The sequence below is a fragment of the Arachis hypogaea genome, chromosome 14, assembly GCF_003086295.3.
Source record: "Arachis hypogaea cultivar Tifrunner chromosome 14, arahy.Tifrunner.gnm2.J5K5, whole genome shotgun sequence".
NCBI classification, from domain to species: domain Eukaryota; kingdom Viridiplantae; phylum Streptophyta; class Magnoliopsida; order Fabales; family Fabaceae; genus Arachis; species Arachis hypogaea.
Window position 1 is genome coordinate 26,472,431 of NC_092049.1, and position 25,519 is coordinate 26,497,949.

The window sequence follows — 25,519 nt, forward strand, 5'->3', positions numbered from 1 at the left end:
GAAATTTCATATCATAAAAAATAGATGAGAAATAAAACACTTACGTTAATATATTTTCATATGCGCTTTTTGACTTTGAGGGGCGCAGCTTTTCAATTAGTGTACATCAATGTTATAAAATCACTATTCCTTCCTATTGTTCCAATAAAGTAAGTTAAGTCCTTCACTCTTCTTGGAGTTTGTAAGACCCGGAGCTTTTGAAAAAGTCTTATTATGATCAAGTCTCAAAATCATATGGTTATTTATAGCCTTAATTTCAGAAATTATTTTATTAAAGATAATTAAGGCAAGTTTTGATTTATTGGATTTGAGATAAGTTATGGTTATTATCCAATTTTATAATTATTGGATTATTTTCTATATTTAAAGTATAAGGTTGATAGTTATGAAATAATAAGGATTTTATATGAATTGGATTAGATAAGTAATATTTTAAATATTATTACTGCTATTTTGGAAAATGAAGAAATTAAGCATATTATTTCTAATTTTAGATTTGGGCATCTTATTGAAAATAATTTGTGAAATTGATAAGCAAATAGTATTTTCTATGTACAAATAATGTTGGATTTAATCTGGGTTCCAATTACTATATTATTCCCAATTTTAAGTGAAATTACTAAAATGCCCATACCCTTAACCCTAATTTTTGAAAATGAAGCCCTAACCCTAAAACCCTAACCCATGACCCGGTAACCCATTTTCTCCCAAGACCCAGCCATAGCACCCACAATGTGCCCTCATCAGCAGCAGTAGCATGCGTTGCTTTCCTTTCTTCTTGAATGAAACAGAAGGAATGGCAGAGGGAAGTGGAAGAAGAGAGATGTTTGCCGGCGCCACTAAGTCTCGCCACCACCGCCGATGCCTCCGAGTGAGACGCCGAGCTGCTACACGCGGGGAAGCGTCCTGCCACCGCGTCCTGCCCAGTTGAGGTCGCCACCGTTGTTCGCGGGCCGACTCTGTCACAAATCGGGGCTGAGGCGAGAGGGGAAGAGACTGACGGAAAGGCCTTGCGAGGAGGGTCCACGCCGTGCCGCCGCCTCTGTTCGTCACATCGTCACTCCTAGCCGCGCCGTCGCCAGTCGCGCGAGAGAGAGACGCGCCGTGAGGAGGGTAGCCACCGCGCTCAGCCGCCATCACTTCCTGCCACCATCGAAGCTCGCGTCACTGTCACTCATGGCCGTCACTCCTACTGTGCTCCATTCGGATTCTGGGTGGAGCGCGCCGCTGTTGCCGTTGGAAGCCGCTGCTGAGGCCGGGTTGCTATGGTGGTTGCTGTCCTTGTCAGTAGCGGGAGAGGATGAGACGCGATGATGGTGGGTGGTTCCCCGCCCTTGCTGCCGTGCCGTCAAAATCTGCTGCCATGGCCGCCGGAGCTCCGGGCTGAGTTTCTACCACTTGAGACCCTGCTGCCACCGTGTTCCACTGCCGGTAAGTTCTTTGAGTTTGGTTTCTGTTCTGTTGGAATTTCGGAAAGGTTGTTAACGCCGCGGGGTTGTTACAGTTACCGTCACCGGTGTTTTTGCTCGCGATTGTCACTTGGGGTTACTGACGGAGCCACTGCCGGGTTGATAGGGAGCTGCGACTGCTTCGTTTTGTGATTTCAGTGAGTATTTTGATTTTCGAAAGCCCTGCGTTAGTGCTCTGTTCCGTGTAATAAAGTATTTGCGATGTTAATGGTTTTAGGAGTTAGAATCCGGTTTGCTTATGCCGCTTGTAGCGGTTTCTGCTTTCGAGAGAGCAAGCCGAGTCGGGTTCTGATTGTCGGTGATTTCGGGCAGAGCGAAAAGAGTTCAGTTGACACGCTTGGGTTAAGTTTTTCTTGCTGAGGTAGGGGCGCTTTCCGAAAACTATAGTTTATTATTGGAATTATTACATATGGATACTGGTGCGAGATATTGTGTATTTAGTGATTGTATCTGCCTTATGTATTATTTGATTGACTCGAATGACTATGGATGTTGGTTTGGTTGAATTGTTGTGCGGCTTTGTGAAATGTAATGTCTGAAGTTGATTCTTTAAAGATTTGAGATATGAGTTTAATCCGTTGAGGATTGGTTTGAATTGATTCAATTATTTGGATGATGTGAAAGATAGAACACTTTTGAGTTCAGCCTGGTTTACTTTAATTGACTTGGTTTCGGACAAATGATTTATTGCTGATTCGATTCTTTAAAGCTTTGGAAATGAGTTAAATCGATTAATATTGAGTTGATTTTGAAATAGTATCCTTGAGATACGCCACTGAGACGATTGTTGGATTTAGCTTGATTTGAATTGATTTCTGATTTTGTGTTGTTGAAAAGGAATGAGGAACGGTTTAGTTGGGACCCGAACCGGGTGGCAAAAGTCCAAGTTTTAGGGGAGGTGCTGCCGAAATTTCTATAGAATCCGAGTCCTTATTTGAAATGTTAATTGGGGAATTTTGAGTTTAATGCCTTTCCTACCTATTTTGAGGATTGTGAAATTATGGCTTCTTTATTACCTTTACTTAGAACAATTAAGAAAACAATGAAGTTATGCTTTGAAAGAATTATTGAAAAGAGAATCATGATTTATCCTTATTTTCCAAGAAGAACAGTATGTCTTTGGGTACAAGTCATTTGAAAGAGAATTTTGCTTTGAGGCTGTTTTAAAAGGTAAAACGGGTTTATGTTTTTCTCTATTAAACACAAAGATTGTCCCTTGGGAGAGTTTTCGTGATTTTAAAAGGAATTGGATTTCGATTGATGAGCCTCATTATTTTGACGTTTTAAATAAGATTCAAAGTATCTTTTGAACTCTAGTTTAACACAACAAAAATGATTCTCTTATCAGTTTGAAACGCTTCAGATTTAATTATGGAATTGAAGCCGGTTTTGTTTAAGTAAAGGAAATGGTTTTGAAAGAAGTAAAGATTACGTGACTCGGTTTGGCTTAGATCCTATTTTCTTACTCAAATCAGAAAGCCAATGTTTTAATGATTTTAAATGAATTTGGCGAAATGAGTTATGTTATTCTCCCCTAAAGACTTGGGACTCTGCCGAGAAACTTTTGTTATAAAATCCCATTTGTTGGATGGGTGATTTTGAATATCTCAAAGAGGCTTTTAACTTGCCATGATTATGGAAGTTTTGGAAAGAGGATGCCGAGAGTGGCATTGTTTTGAAAGGAGAATTTACCTTGAGTAAAAGTGGCTTATGAGCCTGAGATGATTTGAGAAATGAGATCTTTAAAGCCAAGGCTGAAAAGAGTTGAAACTTGATTTCAAAGTGAAATGAGTTGAGAAAATGATTTATGGCTTAAATGCCGATTTCATGAATTTGATGATTTTGAATGTGGAAGTGCTGTTTTATTGAGAGCCGGAATGGCTGTGTATGTTTATACATATTGATTGGTTCTGGATTGAACCGTGAGCCGGAATGGCTGTGTATGATATGAATATTGGCTGGTTCTAGAATGAACCGTGAGCCGGATGGCTGAGATGGATGTTGATCCATGGATGAGATTGATTGCATGTTTATGCTGAATCATTGATAAATGTGAATGTTGCACTTCCACTATCTGAGATACGAGTTCCCTGGGTAGTAGCAGTGGCTAGCCACCACGTGCTCCAGGTTGAGACTTGATACTCTGTTGACCCTATGTCGTAAGTGTGGCCGGGCACTGTGAAAGCCCCGGATGAGCTCGCCCCCGTAAATATTCACCAGTGAGGGTGATGGATATGGATCATGATTATGATCAAGTTTATGATGAGTATAACTCGAGTTGGGGATGCGCGACAGAGGGACAGTCCAATGGTTAGCTACCAGGACTTGTCGGGTTGGCTCTATAACCGACAGATGATATCATCAGCCACTAGGGACAGGCATGCATCATATGCATTTATGTGACATTGTTTGGGTGTGCATATTATACTTGGTTTGCCTATGTGATTAATTGCTAATTGTTCTACTTGTAATAACTGTTTGTTTGTGTTTGCATCTTCCTATTTGTGTTTGCTACTGGGACTCTGTTGGACTGTGGTGATTGGTTGATGGTTGGATTGTTTGGGCCTAGGGCCGTGGTTGGAATGAGATGAACCGATGGTTGATTTTGGTTTTGTGTTTCTGGTTTGGAATAAAATATGAAAGGCTATTTTGGTTCAGCATAGATAAACCGTTTTGAAAGGCTTTTGAGTTTTTGAGAATTGAACTGTTCCTCTTTCAGAAAAGATTTCCGATTCCTCTTTTATTGTAAACCGTTGTTTTTGAAAAGAGGCATAAGATGGTTATTAATCACTGGTACGGTTTATCTTCATGTATCCTATTACAGTAATTCCCAAAAACCCTCTACTGAGAACCCTTTCGAGGATGATGTTCTCACCCCCCTACATTTTTCCCCTTTCAGGATATGGGCGCAGAAGTTACGAAGAGTTTATTTAGTTATTGATATGTTCTGTATTGATATAGATTATTTATTGTACCCTCGCCTTTATCTTGATATATTCTGTGAGAGGGATAGGGATTGTGTTGGTTAATGCTTGTAAATATATATATATATATATATATATATATATATATATATATATATATATATATATATATGTATGTATATATGGATGTACTCTTTATGAGTTTTGCAAGTTGTATGGTATTTATGGATGTACGTTATTGAACGAAAGAATTTTTGGGAGCGATTTTGCGGTTAAAGTTTTAAACAGGCTCATATTTTAGTATTAAATAGCATAAGTGTCGTCGTAATGTCCGAGCTATCAGAGTCGCGCAGCCGGAAGTGTGAGCTTTGGTAGTTAGGGTGTTACATTATGGTATCAGAGCAGTCCTTCCTGTAGAGCCTGAGGAGTGGACCGACTATGCTTCAGTTGCATACTCTGAGTGTTTGTCATGCATTAGGTCTTGTCGAAAGACGAGAATTAGAGCTTTATGCACATGACAGTCTATTGATTAACGCCGTTAGTCTTGCGTTGCATAATTCCTGATATTAAGTTTGGCCGGCTTAATATTAGAGAATTATGTATATGAGAGCACTAACGGGTTATCATAGATGATATACGAGTTTTGAGTAAAGCGAATCGCGGGTTTTGGGAACGCTAGAAACTATTTCTCGAGGCTATTCAGTGGTGTGTCTTGAATTCTGTTCGAGTCGACCTGTTCTTTCGTATCCTAGCTTGAAGTTCTTGGTTGTTAATCCTTTTGAAAAGTAGTTTGATTTTTCAACTTTATTCCTCTATTCATATGCATTCTTGTTTAATCTTAATTGCATATGCTTGTTTGGAATCCTTGTTGCATCTATCTTCCTCTGTTTGAGTTCTTCTTGATTCAAGTATTCTTTGATATAGCTTTGAACTTGTCCTAATGCGCTGTGCATTTTAACTCCGGGATTCTGAGTCCCTTATTAGAGAGATTGTTGATTCAGTTTTTCTCTTATTTGACAGTGAGCACAGCCAATTTTGAGATTTTTATGAAAATTGCTGTTAAAAAGATATATACTTTTCTATAGGTGCAACTTCGAAGATTTCTTATACAGTTTAACAACTATCTATTTCTAATACCTCGTCTGTACTTTTACTTGTTTACGGAACTGCATTTACTTTAAAATTACAATTTGACTTTCTAGTAATTTTACTATAGTTCCAATGCACATTTTCATTTGATTATGTATTTGGATATTTTTCAAAATTTTGGGAAGAAAGAATTTTTCATTTTTATCCCGATTGAGTTTCGTTTGATAAGCTTTACTTAACTTATTTTGAATTGAGTTTGGTTTAGCATACTACATAGTTTATGCCATTGTTGTTCTTTTGAAAATGTTGGACTCATAGCTTTCTTCTTATGAACGGACTAGTTCCTTCTTAAGCTTTTCACCTCTATGAATGTCATATGTGAATCTGTTTCTAACTGATCTTTTACATCTTGTGAACATTACCGTTGACCTTGGTTTGTCCCCTCTTGTGAATCTCATCCTTATGTGGGTCAGTTGATTCGTTTCAAGTTAGTGCATTGTTTATTCTCCCATTATCTCTACAAGAGTTTTTAGTCAAAGATTTATCATTGAAAAATTACAAATGATTGAGTTGTCTTTTTCTATGACTTCTGTATTCTTTTGGATCAATTGAAAGCTTATTTGATGCCCCATGCCTAGTGTATCTTGTTTGAACTATTTAAGATCCTTTCTTGCAAGGCTTGACTCCTTTTTAGTACATCTTAAACTTCTTGAATGTTCTCCTGAGATGGTGATTTTAAGAACACTTTTGGAGTCTTGTTTTGAACCTTTTAAAGAAGTTTCGAATTCTCTTTGACGAAATATTAAACGGAATTTATTTTCTGTTGTTTGATTGAGATTAAAACCATTGTCCAATTTTTACGAAATCAATTTAAAGTTGGCATGCGCCATTTTAAATGAAGTTTTGGAAAGCTTCCTTGTTTAGTGGAAACCGGTTTGTTTGAAACACACCATTTATTTCCTTACCAGATTGTGTGCAAATTTTTACCTTGGAGTTTCTTTTCTAAAAGGAGTTTAATTTTCTCTTTCATCCTTGCTACAAATGTTATACACGCTTGTTTGAATATGAACTTTGAGAATTTTTGAACAAGCCTTTGATTTCTCTCCCGAGTTTTATAAACTGCTTTTGGTTAAGTTGCGCATCTAATTATCTTTCTAAAATATTTGAAGAAATATTTTAGCCTTTAGCCAAACCCGTGTACACCTTGTTTTTAGAACTCGACAAAATCTATTTCAACATGAACTTGCATTAAAGCAAAGCCACGATTATGCTTTTATTACTCTCTTGAAGGATGTTGTTAATTAACCTTTCTTTTAGATTGCGAAGTGGTTTTTATGCAAGTTTCGGTTCCTTTATGAACAATGTATTTGGAAGTACTTTTAATCGTGCTCTTGAGTTTTGTGAGCTTTGTCTTGGGTTTGAAATATTCTTTTCTGTAAACCTCATGCTTCCTCGACTCAGCTTGAGTTTGTTTCAAACTGATGCGTTGGTTTTCTTCTTATTGATCCTATTGAACTTCTTTGATCTAAGGGTTATCTTTGAAGTTGTCAATTGAATTATGTCTAGCAAACTTTATTGCTTGAACATCCTTGTTTATCTGGGATTGGATATATTCTTTCAAATCTATGACTATTGTCTTTGACATCCGTCTCTCCTTTCTAAGATCTCATATTCTTCTGAGTAGACTCGAGAATGGTTTTGATATCACGTGTGACTTGTAGACGTAGTAACGCGATACGTTAGTTCTTTAAGATGTGATGTGTATACGGAAGTTGAAGCGGTAGGTGTGCAACGTATGAGTTGTGGGCATTTTGTTCCTTGCGAACGGGTTTGTGATTGTCAGGCTTGTGATCAAATTTGGGGTTTGTAAGGTGCTTGATGGAATTGGAAAGTTGAAACCTTGAGGTTGATATAAGATTAGTGTGCGGATATTGAGCACATCGTTTTAACTCCATCCTGTTTGATAGCCTTTGATGCCTTGCCCCACTATCACATGATTGACCCATGTTAGCTTTTGCATTGAGCCGATCTTGTAACTTTTGCTTTGCAATCACACTCCTACCTTTACATCCTTATGCTTATGACAATCAAAGTATTTGAAAATCGTATATATGATTATATTTTGAGATATTTTTGCTTCTTCCTTAAATGTGTTCAAGGGTGAACTGTTATGGAACTTCTTTCGTTTTGTATCAATTTTCGAGGGCGAAAATTTTTATAAGGTGGGTAGGATGTAAGACCCGGAGCTTTTGAAAAAGTCTTATTATGATCAAGTCTCAAAATCATATGGTTATTTATAGCCTTAATTTCAGAAATTATTTTATTAAAGATAATTAAGGCAAGTTTTGATTTATTGGATTTGAGATAAGTTATGGTTATTATCCAATTTTATAATTATTGGATTATTTTCTATATTTAAAGTATAAGGTTGATAGTTATGAAATAATAAGGATTTTATATGAATTGGATTAGATAAGTAATATTTTAAATATTATTACTGCTATTTTGGAAAATGAAGAAATTAAGCATATTATTTCTAATTTTAGATTTGGGCATCTTATTGAAAATAATTTGTGAAATTGATAAGCAAATAGTATTTTCTATGTACAAATAATGTTGGATTTAATCTGGGTTCCAATTACTATATTATTCCCAATTTTAAGTGAAATTACTAAAATGCCCATACCCTTAACCCTAATTTTTGAAAATGAAGCCCTAACCCTAAAACCCTAACCCATGACCCGGTAACACATTTTCTCCCAAGACCCAGCCATAGCACCCACAATGTGCCCTCATCAGCAGCAGTAGCATGCGTTGCTTTCCTTTCTTCTTGAACGAAACAGAAGGAATGGCAGAGGGAAGTGGAAGAAGAGAGATGTTTGCCGGCGCCACTAAGTCTCGCCACCACCGCCGATGCCTCCGAGTGAGACGCCGAGCTGCTACACGCGGGGAAGCGTCCTGCCACCGCGTCCTGCCCAGTTGAGGTCGCCACCGTTGTTCGCGGGCCGACTCTGTCACAAATCGGGGCTGAGGCGAGAGGGGAAGAGACTGACGGAAAGGCCTTGCGAGGAGGGTCCACGCCGTGCCGCCGCCTCTGTTCGTCACACCGTCACTCCTAGCCGCGCCGTCGCCAGTCGCGCGAGAGAGAGACGCGCCGTGAGGAGGGTAGCCACCGCGCTCAGCCGCCATCACTTCCTGCCACCATCGAAGCTCGCGTCACTGTCACTCATGGCCGTCACTCCTACTGTGCTCCATTCGGATTCTGGGTGGAGCGCGCCGCTGTTGCCGTTGGAAGCCGCTGCTGAGGCCGGGTTGCTATGGTGGTTGCTGTCCTTGTCAGTAGCGGGAGAGGATGAGACGCGATGATGGTGGGTGGTTCCCCGCCCTTGCTGCCGTGCCGTCAAAATCTGCTGCCATGGCCGCCGGAGCTCCGGGCTGAGTTTCTACCACTTGAGACTCTGCTGCCACCGTGTTCCACTGCCGGTAAGTTCTTTGAGTTTGGTTTCTGTTCTGTTGGAATTTCGGAAAGGTTGTTAACGCCGCGGGGTTGTTACAGTTACCGTCACCGGTGTTTTTGCTCGCGATTGTCACTTGGGGTTACTGACGGAGCCACTGCCGGGTTGATAGGGAGCTGCGACTGCTTCGTTTTGTGATTTCAGTGAGTATTTTGATTTTCGAAAGCCCTGCGTTAGTGCTCTGTTCCGTGTAATAAAGTATTTGCGATGTTAATGGTTTTAGGAGTTAGAATCCGGTTTGCTTATGCCGCTTGTAGCGGTTTCTGCTTTCGAGAGAGCAAGCCGAGTCGGGTTCTGATTGTCGGTGATTTCGGGCAGAGCGAAAAGAGTTCAGTTGACACGCTTGGGTTAAGTTTTTCTTGCTGAGGTAGGGGCGCTTTCCGAAAACTATAGTTTATTATTGGAATTATTACATATGGATACTGGTGCGAGATATTGTGTATTTAGTGATTGTATCTGCCTTATGTATTATTTGATTGACTCGAATGACTATGGATGTTGGTTTGGTTGAATTGTTGTGCGGCTTTGTGAAATGTAATGTCTGAAGTTGATTCTTTAAAGATTTGAGATATGAGTTTAATCCGTTGAGGATTGGTTTGAATTGATTCAATTATTTGGATGATGTGAAAGATAGAACACTTTTGAGTTCAGCCTGGTTTACTTTAATTGACTTGGTTTCGGACAAATGATTTATTGCTGATTCGATTCTTTAAAGCTTTGGAAATGAGTTAAATCGATTAATATTGAGTTGATTTTGAAATAGTATCCTTGAGATACGCCACTGAGACGATTGTTGGATTTAGCTTGATTTGAATTGATTTCTGATTTTGTGTTGTTGAAAAGGAATGAGGAACGGTTTAGTTGGGACCCGAACCGGGTGGCAAAAGTCCAAGTTTTAGGGGAGGTGCTGCCGAAATTTCTATAGAATCCGAGTCCTTATTTGAAATGTTAATTGGGGAATTTTGAGTTTAATGCCTTTCCTACCTATTTTGAGGATTGTGAAATTATGGCTTCTTTATTACCTTTACTTAGAACAATTAAGAAAACAATGAAGTTATGCTTTGAAAGAATTATTGAAAAGAGAATCATGATTTATCCTTATTTTCCAAGAAGAACAGTATGTCTTTGGGTACAAGTCATTTGAAAGAGAATTTTGCTTTGAGGCTGTTTTAAAAGGTAAAACGGGTTTATGTTTTTCTCTATTAAACACAAAGATTGTCCCTTGGGAGAGTTTTCGTGATTTTAAAAGGAATTGGATTTCGATTGATGAGCCTCATTATTTTGACGTTTTAAATAAGATTCAAAGTATCTTTTGAACTCTAGTTTAACACAACAAAAATGATTCTCTTATCAGTTTGAAACGCTTCAGATTTAATTATGGAATTGAAGCCGGTTTTGTTTAAGTAAAGGAAATGGTTTTGAAAGAAGTAAAGATTACGTGACTCGGTTTGGCTTAGATCCTATTTTCTTACTCAAATCAGAAAGCCAATGTTTTAATGATTTTAAATGAATTTGGAGAAATGAGTTATGTTATTCTCCCTTAAAGACTTGGGACTCTGCCGAGAAACTTTTGTTATAAAATCCCATTTGTTGGATGGGTGATTTTGAATATCTCAAAGAGGCTTTTAACTTGCCATGATTATGGAAGTTTTGGAAAGAGGATGCCGAGAGTGGCATTGTTTTGAAAGGAGAATTTACCTTGAGTAAAAGTGGCTTATGAGCCTGAGATGATTTGAGAAATGAGATCTTTAAAGCCAAGGCTGAAAAGAGTTGAAACTTGATTTCAAAGTGAAATGAGTTGAGAAAATGATTTATGGCTTAAATGCCGATTTCATGAATTTGATGATTTTGAATGTGGAAGTGCTGTTTTATTGAGAGCCGGAATGGCTGTGTATGTTTATACATATTGATTGGTTCTGGATTGAACCGTGAGCCGGAATGGCTGTGTATGATATGAATATTGGCTGGTTCTAGAATGAACCGTGAGCCGGATGGCTGAGATGGATGTTGATCCATGGATGAGATTGATTGCATGTTTATGCTGAATCATTGATAAATGTGAATGTTGCACTTCCACTATCTGAGATACGAGTTCCCTGGGTAGTAGCAGTGGCTAGCCACCACGTGCTCCAGGTTGAGACTTGATACTCTGTTGACCCTATGTCGTAAGTGTGGCCGGGCACTGTGAAAGCCCCGGATGAGCTCGCCCCCGTAAATATTCACCAGTGAGGGTGATGGATATGGATCATGATTATGATCAAGTTTATGATGAGTATAACTCGAGTTGGGGATGCGCGACAGAGGGACAGTCCAATGGTTAGCTACCAGGACTTGTCGGGTTGGCTCTATAACTGACAGATGATATCATCAGCCACTAGGGACAGGCATGCATCATATGCATTTATGTGACATTGTTTGGGTGTGCATATTATACTTGGTTTGCCTATGTGATTAATTGCTAATTGTTCTACTTGTAATAAATGTTTGTTTGTGTTTGCATCTTCCTATTTGTGTTTGCTACTGGGACTCTGTTGGACTGTGGTGATTGGTTGATGGTTGGATTGTTTGGGCCTAGGGCCGTGGTTGGAATGAGATGAACCGATGGTTGATTTTGGTTTTGTGTTTCTGGTTTGGAATAAAATATGAAAGGCTATTTTGGTTCAGCATAGATAAACCGTTTTGAAAGGCTTTTGAGTTTTTGAGAATTGAACTGTTCCTCTTTCAGAAAAGATTTCTGATTCCTCTTTTATTGTAAACCGTTGTTTTTGAAAAGAGGCATAAGACAGTTATTAATCACTGGTACGGTTTATCTTCATGTATCCTATTACAGTAATTCCCAAAAACCCTCTACTGAGAACCCTTTCGAGGATGATGTTCTCACCCCCTACATTTTTCCCCTTTCAGGATATGGGCGCAGAAGTTACGAAGAGTTTATTTAGTTATTGATATGTTCTGTATTGATATAGATTATTTATTGTACCCTCGCCTTTATCTTGATATATTCTGTGAGAGGGATAGGGATTGTGTTGGTTAATGCTTGTAAATATATATATATGTATATATGGATGTACTCTTTATGAGTTTTGTAAGTTGTATGGTATTTATGGATGTACGTTATTGAACGAAAGAATTTTTGGGAGCGATTTTGCGGTTAAAGTTTTAAACAGGCTCATATTTTAGTATTAAATAGCATAAGTGTCGTCGTAATGTCCGAGCTATCAGAGTCGCGCAGCCGGAAGTGTGAGCTTTGGTAGTTAGGGTGTTACAGAGTTGGTCCCACTGCTTGTCCTTTATAAAAAGTCACATCTTCTCTTTCTTTCCAACTTCTTGCATAGATTTTAGCATAGCTTGTTTTTTCTCGTGTCCTTCTAGTCTTTGGAGTATCTATAAATATATGCAATTTAACCATTTAAATGAATTATATAGCTATACATGCTAATGAATAAGTAAAATGATAATTATGTATAAAGTACAGCACCTTTAACATTAGTTTTCATAAGGTGATTGTCATCACCATGAAGAACTGCATCTTCATATTCACCAACATAGTCCTCATCATCTGAGAAATCATCATCATCATCATCTCCAACTTCATTAGCATTTACTCCACTATGTTCCTCCTCTCCTTCCACATGAATCCCATTTGTCTCAAAAAATGTATCAAGTGTCATGGCTTGACAACTTAATTTTGTATTTATCTTCCTAAAATTTTGTTACTTTTCCTGAATAGATCTTTCATTTTCAGCACTTGGTTCAAAATCGTCATCTTCTCTTTCCAAATGAATCTCATGTGTCTCCAAAAATTTATCCATACCCATGGTTGGACGCTTTTTAAGATTTGTTGGTTCTTTTTCACTAGCTCCAATTTTCTGGTTCGGCGTACTTTTCATTCTTTTGGAAATTGAGACTTCTTTTTGAGTGCTTTGCTTAGAAGGCATAGGAGTCACTCTCTTTTGACCACCAGCCATCATGGGAGAGATAAAATGCTGCTTCTTATGAATTTCTGCATGAATTGCTTGTTGCTTTGATACTGTTTTACTAGTCTTCTCCGCTTTGGAGTAGTTCTTGTTTCCATTATATTTTTGAAATAAAACAAAATAAACCTATTCTATTAGAATCTTAAAAATAAAAAGTAAATAAAATTAATCAGTTATGCTATAGCTGCTGTTTTTGCAGTATGTCAATAAAAAAAGAAGACTACTATTTAATAGAAGTAAACAAGAAGGCATGCCATAAGACACATATATAAAAAAGTGATACATCTTTCATTCCACTTCCCTACTGTTTAATGCAATTAAAAAGTTAAACTATATACATCTTTCGTTCCACTTTCCTACTATTTAGTGTAATGAAGGAAAAAGTATAAATCATTCAATGTCGTCTTCGGAATTATCTTCTAATTCTGTGTTATATTCTTGTGAAAGAAGAACTCCTTTTGAAGCATCTATAACACTTCGTGCAAGTCACCTCTAATCAAATCAATTTCACTATTATCATTGGGTATAGAAGGACCCATTGACTGGTTGGTGCGGAATTTATAACCACAAACTAACCGGCAAGTGCACCGGGTCGTACCAAGTAATACCTCAGGTGAGTGAGGGTCGATCCCACGAGGATTGATGGATTAAGCAACAATGATTGATTGATTGGCTTAGTTAGACAAACAAAAAAGAGTGTTTGAATATTCAAAGAGTATTAAAAAGTAATTAAGAATTTCAGAAAGCAAGCAGTAAATGAGCTGTGAAATATATATGGAGAAACAGTTAAGGCTTCAGAGTTATCTATTTTTCCGGATTAACTTTTCTTACTAACTATTTTAATTATGTAGGATTTAATTTATGGCAAACTATATGTGACTAGACCCTAATTCCTTAGACCTTTCTAGTCTCCTATAAAATTCATTAACTGCCAATTCCTTGGTCAATTAATTCCAATTAGAAGCTGCATGATCAAATTCTAGTTTATATGCCACAAAATTCTAATTACCCAAAAATAAAAGGATCATATGTCACGTATCTCATTAAATTCAGATAATTAAAATTTAGAAGAATATGTTTTCAAGCTGTTATTCAAGTAAATTGCTTTTCCAAGTTATACAAGAACTCAAATAGAAAGAGGGTCATACTTCCGTTCCACCCAAATTCATAAGATAAAGAGCGAAAAAAATCCTTAAATTATAAATCCATACATGAATTAAAAGAGAAAAAGCAATAAAATTAATCCATAGAAATAGACAGAGCTCCTAACCTTAACAATGAAGGATTAGTTGCTCATGGTTCAGAGTAGAAAAATAGGATTGTAAATTGGAATGGAATAATGTTGTGTTGGAATCACCCTATTGGAATTCCCTTTTATATCTAATTCTAATTAATTTAAAATCTATTTTCTAAAATTAAAATAATATCTTTTTCTATTTTAAAATAAAATTTAAATTTAAATCAGAATTAATTAAATAATCCGCGTCTTGTAACGTGGGGACCACTTGGCTTCACTGGATCCACGCCTAACTTGGCTAAGAGATGCGCCTAACTTCATGTGGTTCACCATACAAGGCGCCTTACTTGGACTGAAGAGGAGGCAATGCGCCTTACTTGGAGGAGAGCACATGTTGCGTGTTGTTGTTGTTTCTTGCGCCTAACTTGAGAAATCTCAAGTTAGGCGCAGCCTTGGCAGAGTTGATGGAAGAGAAGTATAGACTATTATATATCGTTGGAAATCTCTGGAAGTTAGCTTTCCAATGCCACTGGAATCACGTCTATTGGACCTCTGTAGCTCGAGTTATTTAGGTTTGAGTGCAGAGAGGTCAGGGTTGACAGCATCATTCGCCTTCTTCTCTTTTTCTGCGGAAACTCCATCAAATCCAGCCAAATGCTACCTAAAATAAACAGAATTGCACAAGACTCAAATTAACATCTATAGTGGCTAAAAGATAATTAATTCTTGATTAAACTCAACAAATTAAATACAAATTCACTAGGAAAAGATAGGGAAGATGCTCACGCATCACTGGTCAGCTGGCTCTTTTTCATAAATAGCTTGGGGAACAAGATCAGCTTCGTCACCTATGTTAAATAAATCCCTTGGAATTGACTTCATGATATAATGTTTATTTTGATCAAATGAATATTGCACATAGAAGCATTGGTGTACTTGACATGCCAACACAAAAGGCTCTTCTTGATAGTATTTTTTGTTGAATTGAACATATGAAGAGCCATAGCCATCCTCTTGAGTCTCATACCAGTCATATCTAAATAATACAACCTTAAAATTGTCAAAGTAGTCTAACTCAATTATATCATTTATTCTGCCATAGTAGGAAATTTTTGCACAAATTGGATTTGGATCCTTTGCACTTGCAAAGTCGTAGTCAACGCAACTAAAGTTACACCACTATTTTGCGTCTTACGTCTTGCCTCACATTGCCTAGTATGAAATCTATACCCATTGATAAAATACTCTGAATATATTTTTGCAATCTTGTTGGGCCCTCTAGAAAGCTCCTTAATCCAATCTGGAACATTCTGACACATGGCACGTGCTTTAAACCATGAGAAAAAGGTCTTACTATTGTTCTTAGCTTTCACCCAACTTGTTCCTTGTTGATCAGCCTCATGCTCTCTAAATCCAAAATTAGAATTTTCATAAGTAAAACCTAGAGATAATACCATGATTCATAATTAAAAAGATTAAAAGAAATACCTAGAGTAAGTAGGATTTACCTAACATAGTCTTCAATTTTTTCACAGTTCAATAAAATTAAAAGATGGACCTTTTCCTCCACGGGCCTTCATTCACCTTTTTTTTTTCTCTTCCCAAAGGAATTCTCCATAGAATCTAAGTGACTGAAAACTTCCATGCCCTCTAGCAACGGTGGAGCTTTTCGATGTTCTTCTTTCTCATTAAATGACCTCTTATTAGTTCTCCATGGATGTTCCTCGGGAAAAAACACGATGACCCATATAACACATCTTCCGACTATGTGTAAGATAACTAGAACAAGTCCCATAGTTACAAGAAGGGCAAGCTAGTTTCCCCTTTGTACTCCACCCGGATAACATTGCATATGCAGGGAAATCACTAATTGTCCATAAGAGAGCTGCATGCATTTGAAAAGTTTTATTTCTTGCGACATCGTATGTTTCTACCCCAAATTCCCATAACTCCTTCAATTCCTCAATCAATGGTTGCAGGTACACGTCAATATCATTTCCTGGAAATTTTGGTCCCGGGATCAACAGAAAAAGCATGAAATATTCTTGTTTCATGCACATCCATGGTGGCAAGTTATAAGTCATTAAAATAACCCGCCACGTGCTATGAGATGTACTCATGGTTCGAAATGGATTGAATCCATCGCTCACCAAACCAAGTCTAACATTACGAGGTTCCTTGGCAAATTCTGAATGTCGGTTATCAAAATCTTTCCATGATTGACCATCGGCAGGATGCTTTAGCTTTCCATCCTTTTTACGCTCTTCCTGATGCCAACTCATATTCTTAGCGGTCTTTGAGCACATGAATAGCCTTTGAAGCCTGGGAATTAGGAAAAAATACCGTAATGTCTTTGCAAGAATGTTGTGAGCTTTCTTTGAAGATGTCACCTTCAACTACCACAGGCTCAATCCAACGAGAAGTTCCACATTCATGGCAACATGTTTTATTCTCGTGCTTTTTCCAATATAGCATGCAGTCATTTGGGAATGCATCAATCTTTTTATAATCAAAACTTAAATCTCTCACCATAGCCTTGGCTTTGTTGAAAGAAGAAGGGAGATTCAAGTTAGGAATAGCCTCTTTCAACAACTCTAGGAGGGAAGTAAACGAGGCATTGCTCCATCCATGTAGACACTTCAACAAGTATAGTCGGATGGTGAAAGATAACATAGAAAATCCCTTGCAACCAGGGTATAGTTCCTTGCTAGCCTCGTCAACCAAATTATAGAACTTTTTTACATCTTCGTCCATACCTTCTTTTTCTCCCTCAACATCTGCCACATTCCTAAACGTTTCGTCTAGCAAGCCTTCAATGTCGCATGAATAAATCTCATCGGTATCACCAGTATCGACATCCATACTAATTACACTTTTCCCATGATCAACCCATCGTGTATAGCCCTTGACAAATCCAAAGCATATTAAATCGCTATAAATAGACTCTCTTTGACCCCAAAGGAAGTTGTAATATTTTGCACAAAGACATAAAATTTCCTCTCCTTGAGGATTTCCAACGGAGTAAGCATAGTCCAAGAATCTATTGACGCCGTCCCTAAACTCTTGGCTATGTCTTGGTAAACTCATCCAGTTCTTGGATGAGTCCTAGGAAAACCTAATTGTTCATAGTGATATTACTATTCAACTAAAAACGATTATGGTCTTAAATATAAGCTAAAAATGATTTTTATTTATCAAAATAGAATCTGAAACTTGCTATATATGCACGGTTGCTTAATATAAAATATATAAAAAAGTCCAAAAGAATAACATAAACATATATCAATTAGTATAATAAAGAGTAAAGATATACAACAAACTTTAAGTGTCAATTAAGCTCTTTATTTATAATATTTGAAAGATAAATTTGAGGAATTCGAATACATATAGAATTCTCCTTAGTTTGAATATAATTTATAATCCACATTGAACCATAATAATTTTAAAATGGAGTCTCTTCATTCTTATTAAAATATAAGAATGAGACCAAAATTAAAAAAAAAAGCTAACTAAATACAAACTAATCATAATTTTTTTATTATTCTAAAACAAATACTAATAATTACTTTTGAAAAGATATATTTTAAAATAAAAATGTTTTTATATTTTAATTTTTTAATTAAACAATTAGTATTTTGTTACATAAAAAAGTGCAAAAGAATAACATAAACATATAAAAATAAATAAGTATAAGATAAAAATATCCTTGTACTACTTAACAGAAAATACTAGTATCCAGTACAATATCCTTGTACTACCTAATCGAAATAGCATATCTTTGAATTTCTATATTTATAGTATTGAATACTGATTGATAAACCACAAATGTAATCATTCAACTCCATCAATTTATTAAGGAATTGGTCCAAAAAAAAAAGAATGAAAAAAAATTATTAAGGAACTTTATTATGCAAGATTGCTAGACAAGATAGGTTTTAGAAATTTCATAGTTTTTCAAATAAAATAAAAAACCAAAAGTATTTATAATCATCTCATAGCATACTTCTGTGTCCAGCTGCGTGTAGTAGCTTCATACTTAGCCCTGTCAATCTTGTACATGTGCACAATTTCAAGGACAAGAGGGTCATCAGGGTTGGGATCCGTCAACAATGAGCAAATTAACAAAAGAACCTGAAATAGAACAAGACTAAAAAATTTATGTTTTCCAACATTCAAAACAGGATTAGCATAAATGAGGTGTTTTCATTCACATAGGATTCCGTTTAGAAAATTTAAAAAAGAACAGATCCACTTCTTATTAAGTATCTGCAGACCACATAGTGAATTATCAAGTTAGAACTAAAACTATAACTCAAGTCAGGATTAATGGATGTCTATTTTAAGTGCAGTATTACTTAATAAAAATTGTCTCCAAGTATGACAGGCACTAACATCTAAATGCATTAAGGAGATCAAATCAAAGATAAGATGAAATGACAAAACATGTCTAAAGACCACACACAGGAACTATAATGTGTATTATTAAAGCCTACGCATATTTATAGAAAACACTTTGTATAATGTAAGGTTCCACATCGGTTGGGGAGGGAAACGAAGCACGCCTTATAAGGGTGTGGATACCTCTCCCAAGCATGACGTATTTTGACGAGTGAGTGTGGGGGGTTTCGGCTATCATCCCTATCATCAAAGGCAAAAATGTGAGGCCTTGTGTGCTTAAGCGAACAATATCGTGCTAGCGGGTGGTCTGGGCTGTTACAGATGGTATCAGAGCAGTTCATTTCTGTAGAGCCTGAGGGACGGACTGACTATGCTTCTATGCATTCTCTGTATGTATGTTATGTGCTATTAGGATATCTAATTGATATAACTGGCATAAACGTTCATGAGCATGCATTTGGGACTTTGAAGCACTAGACTTCCGATATTGAAACTGATCAACTTAATATCGATTGTTTGGTGTGTATAGGAACCAGATGACGCCTCGTGGACGCAGTCGAGGTCGTGGGAGAGGTCGTACTAGTGCTCGTGCTCCGGGGGTCGACCCAAATGACCTGGTAAATTTTATGGCAGCATTGGAGAACATGGCTGCTGCTATGCAGGCCACTGCTGCGGCTCTTGGGCAATAGATGAACAACCATGGCAATGACGGAAGTGGAGCTCAGGGCCCGATGACACTGGCAACCTTCTTAAAAGTTAATCCACCTAAGTTCAAGGGAACTACTAACCCAATTGAAGCCGACACCTGGTTTCAGGCTATAGAGCGAGCACTGCAAGCACAGTTGATACCTGAAGAGTAGTGTGTTGAGTTTGCTACCTATCTGCTCAATTGGGAAGCATCGCATTGGTGGCAGGGAACCCGACATCTTCTGCAGCAGGGTGATGACCCTATCACTTGGGATGCCTTCCATCTGGAATTCTATAAGAAGTACTTCACGAATTCTGCTAGGACGGCCAAGGAACTGGAGTTACTACAGCTGAAGTAGGGTGCTATGTCCGTATCTGAGTATACAGACAAGTTTGAGGAGCTATTCAAGTTTTTTCGCATGTGTCAGGGAGCTCCGGGAGACTTCGAGGAATAGAAGTGCATTAAGTATGAAGGAGTGCTCTGGATCGATATCTTTAGCTCAGTGGGACCAATGGAGATCAGGACTTCCCAGGAGGTCACCCATCCTAGTACTACTCTCGTCCAAGCACGCTTAACTGCGGAGTTCTGATGGGATCCGGTGCATTAGTGCTGGTATGATTGTACCTAGTGGCTCTTCCTCCTTAGCAGAAGAACGTTGGCAAATTGGAAAAGATCATAGATGAACGGCAAGCAAAACCTAGAGAAGCTTGAAACAGTAACATTATTACCAAAAACCCTATAATAGCAACGTCAACATTATTAAAATTAGGATTCAAAATGAAAAAGAAAAAGGAATAGGTAGAATCATAGGTACCTGCAGTGATGAACAAGCGAGCAGAAATGATCGAAGCTCAAACTGCTAGCGGAGACGATCAAAGGTCAAACGCAAACAAAGTGGATTGAATCTCGAATGCAAGCAGAGAAGACTAAATCTCGAACTACGAGCAGAGAGAATCAAAGCTCAAACGCGTGTCAAGACCTCCATTGCCATCCTTGAAGAGAAGAAGACGAAGATGAAGATGATTTAGCAGCACATCAATGTCTGAGGAAGATAAAGATGAGGATGAATTAGTAGAGAAGAACACACGTCAATGTCTCCTCTATTGCCATCATCGAAGAGAGAAAGATGAAGATGATTTTGTGCTTGTAATTTAAAAAATTAGGGTTGGGGTTTTGTTTCGGACTTTCTTTCAGTAAAAGGAGAAGATGATGAATTGAAGGCCCATGGAGGAAAAGGGTTTTGTTTTTCTTTTTTTTAGTTAAAGTGGGAAAAAATAATTTTTGTTAAAATATTTGGTGAGAAGATTATAATTTAAAAAAAAAATATTAATTTATTTTAGGTAACATTTATAAGTTAATGTTTATTAAAAATTTTAAAGCAATTTTTATAAAATGTAATATATGAATACAATAAATGTTATTTATTTAATTTATTAAAGCAACATTTTTGTTATGTTTTTTAATTAACTAAAAAAGAACATTTATAACATGTTGATTTAAAAAAGTTGCAATAATCTTTTTTTTTGCAATAAATATTAAGAGTTGCTTTTTATTATTTTAGACAACACTTTTTAAGTATTGTTTAGAATATATGTTGCCATAGATCAGAATTGTTGTATTGGCAACAATGGACACCGAAGAATAGAAATCACTAATATCGTTATGGAAGTCCAAAGCAGTTTTTGAATCGACTTCAAGCTAAACCTTATTAAATCCACATCAAAAGGCAAAGATAATCCAAAGAAAATGCCCCAAAGCTCAATGATAAAAAGTTCCCAGATTTGCACTAAAGGCTTTTACAAAATTACCTCAATGGTCATGGATGACACCACCATAAGTAGCTTTACGGAACTCATTCACCGATTCATCAGTGTTAACTTTGATCCAAAGAGGAAGGGGAGGGTGCCAAGCAACATAGGTGATTGAACTCAGCAACACTTTCTCTATTTAGGGTCAAATGTTCAAGGAATATTGGTATTCTTTCGCCAAATTCAAGATGAGGTAGAAGCAAGCATCAAGACAACTACAAACATTCTTAAATATCCGCTAATTCCAAAGACACGAGCAAGTAATAGCATAACAAATGGGTCACGGAACCCCATGAAAAGAGTAACTTACTTTAAGTTAAGACAAATCCAATCTAAGAGTTTTGAATTCCAAAAAGGTGAAAGGAAGTTATTAATTCTAGTGTTTGTCCAAAGACTCTTCACAATTGGACAGTCATGAAGGACACGGAACACTGATTAATCCTCACCCACACATAAATCACACCTTGTCCACTACAAAAAAAAATTGTTTAAATGGCATTTATATTACGGCGGTTTTGAAGAACTGCCGTAATATCCAAATATTACGATATTTTTTTTTGCTGCCATAACTGACTTTCTATTTGGTGGTGGTTCTAGTGATTATGGCGGTTTTGAACCGCCATTATTCTCACATATATAAAATGAAAAAAACAATCCCTAACTGAAACACTGTGAATATACGTTAAACGGTTGGCTCAATCTCGCTTCTATCTCTCCCTCGTTGTCCTCCTCAATCCATCGCTACCACCGCCACTTCATCTTCAACGAAATCGAAAGTTCCAAGCCACACACTCCTTCTTTCCCATTGTCGAAGTTGTTTTCCCATAGTCACTGTCCCTAGCCAGTGCGACGATCTCGGATCTTCTTTCGGATCTTGGATCTTCTCCGGCGACGACCTCCTTCAGCGACATCTCCTCCCGTGGTAATCTCCTCCGGTGACATCACCTCCAGCTTCCTCTCCTTTCTGTCCTAGTTCTGTGCCTTCTCCGCCAAAATCCTCAGCGCCTTCCTCAGCGTCTTCTCTGGTGACATCTCTCTATTGAAGATCTCTAAAATCCAAGCCATCACAAGCAGAACAAGCACAACTCTCCCATACTTCCTCAGTTCTTCTATAAGTACTATAGATCTCTCTCATCCTTTCTCTTGTCCCTTCTTTAATTTTTTTTATTTTGCGGTATAATAATATAATTAATTACTATTTGTTCTTGTGTTGATTGTTGAATTTGATTAATAATTAAGGTTTAGGCATGACATCTTAATTGTATGATTATTAGGGTTTTGAGAGATAGGAATGGTAGCTTATTTTGAGTTTTGAGCACCATGTGTTTGTTTTTATGTGTGTGTGACAGTTAATGTGTCTAAATTGGTGGTTTTGTATATCAAGTTTTGTTGTGCTTCTAAATTGGTGGTTTAATCTCTCTTTGATGATCTTATGTGGCTGAATTATTTGTAGAATGTGAGATTTTACAATTATTTTCTAAACTATTGTATTATTTATATTTTATATTTTATATTCTAACCAATAAGTTTTCTTTAATGCTTATGGAAAACTTTTTTTGCTGCCAGCTTCAAAGCATGAACCAGATGGCAGAGTAATCGTAGTTGAATTCGAAACCCTTCGGTTGTTGAATACATATGTTCCAAATAATGGGTGGAAACAGGAACCAAACTCATTTCAAAGGAGAAGAAAATGGGACAAAAGGATTCTAGAAATTGTTACACAAAATTCAGACAAGCCTTTGATATGGTGTGGGGATCTAAATGTGAGGTAGCTAATCTCCATTTTCCTTTTGTCTCTGGCAGTATAAGATTAATAAATTCCAATCTCTTTGTTTGGTGACATACTTTTCATTATTGTCGTTGTAGCTATGAAACAAGTTCAGCTCTTTGTTAGAATCCATGCCATGAAGAAAACTGAAATTCCAACAATTTGAGAGGATAACTAATCAAAACTAATCTGAAGTTTACTCCAAATTTAATTAAAGCACAAGTTTTCTTATTAGTTTTGAATGATTGATAAAAGCACAAGTTGAAAATGTTTGTTGGATAATATAGTTCCGCAGGGAGGTTGATGTGAGGAAGCTTGATATGAATGAGAGACAACAGATCGTTGACAAGATCTTCAGGGTTCCTAAAGAAGATAACGAGAAGTATTTGATCAAGTTCAGAAACATACTTGAAAAGCTAGTTCTACCACTTAATTAATTCATTCTTTTAATTATTTTTTAATTTTTATAAATATTAGCTAATTTGTATTTAAGGATATATTTTATAAATTATGAAAATGAAATATTTTGTACATCGGTAAGTTCATTAGATAGGACAAAAAAGAGAACTTCTTTGAGGTCCCTTTACTCTTTTATGTGCTTAGAGCATTGAATGGATTGATTTAAATCCTATTACGTGTTACACATTACATATACACTTCATTTTCTAAGTTCTTAATCTTTTTTTCAGGTCAGCTAATGCATATGTGGAGGGTTAAATGAAGCCATTCCTCTTACTGAATCATCCCGATCCTGTGTTCAATTGCGAACAAGTCAATAGTACTCACTCAATGGTATGTGAAGCTCTTGGTTTATAGATTTGCTGCTTTCAGTTGTAACTTCTAAATAACTATTTTTGCTCTGATTTCAAGCACATGCTCCTTTTCCTTATAGCGAACCATTTTTCAGAGGTTCATTAGTTGCTTATGGACCACAGGCTATTGTAAGTTCTGTCAAGAACATCTTGTTTATTCATGCTATCTATTTTTTGTGCCTGCTATTGTTGAGTTTGAAATATTTTGCTGTAGTTGGATTTCTTACTATAACAATTTACTATGATCTCACTTCATTTTTTAAAAAAATTTATAAGGGTCAACCCCAGATGTTGCCCCAAGTGCTGGGATTAGGATCCCCCAAAATCGCACTACCACTTGATCTTGCTGAAGATGGCCCTATTTATATCAATGCTAAATAATACCATGGTATACTGAGGTGGAGACAGTCACGAGCAAAGCTCGAGGCTCAAAACAAGCTCATCAAAAATCATAAGGTATGCTCCATAAGTAAAGATATAGCAACAAGAACAAGTTAGAGGCTAGTGTGTTAGTTCAGCATGTAGCAAATGTCTAGTTTCCATGTTGAGAATAGACTCAAGGAAGAGGTATAGAGCATCTGCTGAAATTTGACATGTTTCTGTTGTTAGATTTAGTCATAGTTTATACACATAATAGAAGTATACAAGCAAAATAGTTTTATTCCTCTGTGCTATCTTTATAATTTTATTCTCTCATTCCCCAAATCATTTACTTACTCATTGTTTCTAAACTGAGGAAAATAAAAATTCGATATTTGATGCTTCCAAGTTGATGAATTTGGTGTGTGTTTCTTGTTCCTGTGTGAAAAAAGCTCACTTGACGGAGGAAGAGAGAAAAGGGTACAAAGAAGTGATGTGGGACGATAAAGAAGTGTGTGGATTCTACATGGTGCGGTTTTGCCCTCACGATCTCTTTGTCAATACTCACAGCGATCTTGGTGAGTTTTATTTGTTGATTATGTTGCTTCCTGTTGAGAATTAAGAATTGATGAGAGTTGACCATAACTAATGGATTCTATGACAGATGATGAAATTTGAGTTATTTGTTGTCAACTAGATTGTTGCTCTCTTGTGAAGAAATTTTAACATGCTTAATTATAAATTTGAGTTATAAGGTGTATATAAATTGTACTCACATAACATGCTTAATTTCTTTGTCAAATACGTGGATACAAATTTAAAAAGTAATGGTGTAAATATAGTTCAAACACTTAGCAAAGAAAAATTATATATATTTGTGGGTCATTCACTCACCAACATAATTATAATAATTTCCAAATACATATATATGTACAGCATGTTATGTGAGTACAATTTTCATAATTTCTTGCTTTATCTGTGAATATAATTATGTGAATATAATACTTATTATTTTTTATTATGTTTTTAAATTATATTTTTATTATAGGAATTGGATCAAGAGAGTGAGATTCTATCGCCAAAAGAGTTAAGAATTAGGTCTTCTGGAGCAAGCAATAGAGTAGCGTGAAATATGATGGAGATTTTATGTATTAAGAGTTACATGTTAAGACATTTATAGTTAAAAAATTATGCTATATTTGATACTATGTATAAGAGTTATTACTTTTAATTTTCAATACTAAAAAATTATATATTTTGTTTAATACTTTGTTTATGAGTAATATATTACTTTGTTTATGAGATATATAATATTTTTGTTATTTTGAAATTTTAATAAAAAAATTTATTCATTTAATGTAATTAAAAAATGTCACTATTATCCGGTAAAAACGGTGGCTTGTAATTGCCATTTTAAACAACCAATGCCATTTTAACATGATAAAAACGGAGATTTTAAACGTCATTTTAACCA

At 36.5% G+C, this 25,519-nt stretch overlaps 3 long non-coding RNA genes and 1 pseudogene across 11 annotated transcripts; 3 read left to right on the forward strand and 1 right to left on the reverse strand.

The window, feature by feature from the left end:
* Positions 1 to 728: 728 nt before the first annotated feature.
* On the forward strand, positions 729 to 4,497 carry LOC140178837 (uncharacterized). 2 transcript variants are annotated; one of them, XR_011871780.1, is made up of 4 exons: positions 729 to 1,431; positions 1,505 to 1,606; positions 1,687 to 1,830; positions 4,369 to 4,497. It is a non-coding gene; the product is annotated as an uncharacterized lncRNA (long non-coding RNA). The 2 variants fall into 2 exon arrangements; XR_011871779.1 differs by having other exon boundaries at positions 1,687 to 4,470.
* Positions 4,498 to 7,929: 3,432 nt separating this feature from the next.
* LOC114925256 (uncharacterized) lies at positions 7,930 to 12,123 on the forward strand. Its single transcript, XR_011871782.1, has 3 exons — positions 7,930 to 9,140; positions 9,221 to 9,364; positions 11,902 to 12,123. It is a non-coding gene; the product is annotated as an uncharacterized lncRNA (long non-coding RNA).
* A 7,684-nt stretch (positions 12,124 to 19,807) lies between these two features.
* Positions 19,808 to 19,923, reverse strand: LOC112745025 (5S ribosomal RNA; annotated as a pseudogene).
* A 1,754-nt stretch (positions 19,924 to 21,677) lies between these two features.
* LOC112741866 (uncharacterized) lies at positions 21,678 to 25,310 on the forward strand. 8 transcript variants are annotated; one of them, XR_011870825.1, is made up of 8 exons: positions 21,678 to 22,220; positions 22,672 to 22,873; positions 22,972 to 23,288; positions 23,563 to 23,665; positions 23,744 to 23,814; positions 23,962 to 24,141; positions 24,498 to 24,623; positions 25,094 to 25,310. It is a non-coding gene; the product is annotated as an uncharacterized lncRNA (long non-coding RNA). The 8 variants fall into 8 exon arrangements; XR_011870828.1 differs by having other exon boundaries at positions 23,766 to 23,814; XR_003171669.3 differs by having other exon boundaries at positions 22,972 to 23,267.
* Positions 25,311 to 25,519: the final 209 nt, after the last annotated feature.